Source organism: Crocuta crocuta, unplaced genomic scaffold (genome assembly GCF_008692635.1).
Source record: "Crocuta crocuta isolate KB4526 unplaced genomic scaffold, BGI_CrCroc_1.0 scaffold53, whole genome shotgun sequence".
NCBI lineage: Eukaryota > Metazoa > Chordata > Mammalia > Carnivora > Hyaenidae > Crocuta > Crocuta crocuta.
The window spans coordinates 2,897,997-2,899,901 of record NW_027529432.1 but is presented as its reverse complement, the minus strand read 5'-3'; the positions used below and the strand labels follow the sequence as shown (position 1 = coordinate 2,899,901).

The window sequence follows — 1,905 nt, the reverse complement described above, 5'->3', positions numbered from 1 at the left end:
TCACTGGAAGAGCCAGCCAGCCAGGGAGGCCTCCCGTACCTTCCCCCGGCCAGTCGCCTGCATCTGCTGTGGCCGCTCATCCCCTCCCCCTGGAACAAACCACAACACGACCTGGCTCCTCTCAACGGCCACCCGAGGAGCACTCCAGGCCCCACCCCTGCCGTGTTCCTGAAAACAGCTCCTTCCTTCTCCTCTTACACCCTTCGCTTCTCCCCCTCCCCTGGACTGGCGGCAAGCGTGCTTGCAATCGCCCTCACTTAAGAAAAACTTCTGAGGATATAAAACTGGGTTAGAGATCGGTTCAAACCAAAAAGAAGTCTGGGGGCATAACTGGGAAACCTTGTTACACGGACTGCTATTTCAGAGGACTTATAGGATTTTTTTCCTCTGGAGAGGGCGGGGCCCTGAGCCCCTCAGCCCAGAGTTCAGCTAGCGCTGTGAGGGATTTTTAAGGGAACCCAGCCACACAGGGGAATGCCCTTATTTTTAGAGACTCCGGCTAAAGTGCCCCAGGGGAAGGAGTCACAATGTCTGCAACTTACTTTCAGGGATTCAGAAAAGACTGAAAAGAGAAAGCGAAGAGAGAGCGTGGTGATAAATGTATATAATTACTGAATTAAGAGAAAATATAAAGAAGCTCATTATGGGGGCACCTGGGCGGCTCAGTCAATTAAGCATCCGACTTCAGCTCAGGTCATGATCTCATGGCTGGGGAGTTTGAGCCCCGCATCGGGCTCTGTGCTGACAGCTCGGAGCATGGAGCCTGCTTCAGATTCTGTGTCACCCTCTCTCTCTGACCCTCCCCTGCTCTCAATGTCCCTTTCTCTCTCTCTCTCAAAAATAAATAAACATTAAAAATAATTTTTAAAACTAGAACTTCATTACAATACTCTTTCAATTTCTCTGCACCCGAAGACGGTGGGACGCGGCCCAGGCATGTTCACAAACACCTTCCAGGTGACTCCGGCTCATCCCCGGCTGAGAACCATCGGGCTACGTAACCTCTGCACAGTCCTTTCAGCCATAAACTCTACAATTCTTACATCCAGTTTGTAAATATTAACACTATTAACCGTTAAGTACAGGAAAAAAACCCTACTCTCAATCACACCCCTTCAGCTACTGCCCATCTCTCTGACCCTCTTTAGGGCAGCGGCAGACGAAGCACCACCACCCGCTCTCACAAAGCTTCACTGGGTCACAGCTGCGCCCCTTCCCCGCGTTATCCAGGACGCCTTTCCCTACGGCGGCAGAGAAGCTGGGTCCCTGCGGCGGAGACCGTAAGCCCCGAGGGCTCCGGGACCTCTGCGCTGCCTGCTCCCGCTCTACGGAACTGTCCCAGCGCTGCCCTCGCCTCCGCGTCTCCTGACTTGCTGACACACCGCGCCGCGTCTGACCCGCCCGTCGCTCCTCGAGAGCCCTTCTTGGCTTCTGTGAGCCCCACGCCTGCGGCTCTCCTCTACCTTGGCGGCTGCGGCTTCTCCGACTCCAGGGCAGGAGCCCCCACTGCTCGGCCGCACCGGTGGGGCGCGTGGGGCTCACCTCTCCTGAGGTGGGAGGAGTAGGATTAAAAGTGCAGACTTGGGAGTCAGGCTGTTCAGACCCAGCTCTGCCATGTACCAGTCGTGTAACCCTGGGCAACGCGCCTAACGCCTCCGTGCCTGCTTCCGCATCTGGAATGCGGAGATAACAGAACCCTCCTCATGGGGTGTCGCGGTGAGCACGAAGCACGCAAGCAGCGCCCAGACGTGCTGATGCCCCTGAGGGTCAGCGATGACCAAGGCCACAAGGCACCACCAGGCCCTCAAGTATCCTAGTCCACTCCTCCCAAGGACGCCTGCTGTCTCTGCTGCCTGAACGCCCACCCCCACCCCAAATCTCTGCGAGCCCGGCTCGTCGGTGTTA

At 56.4% G+C, this 1,905-nt stretch overlaps 1 protein-coding gene across 1 annotated transcript in view; it reads right to left on the bottom strand.

Moving 5' to 3' along the window:
• Positions 1 to 1,905, bottom strand: part of SART1 (spliceosome associated factor 1, recruiter of U4/U6.U5 tri-snRNP) — an 18,296-nt gene that overhangs the window by 9,578 nt on the left and 6,813 nt on the right. The gene's annotated exons all lie outside the window — the stretch shown is intronic.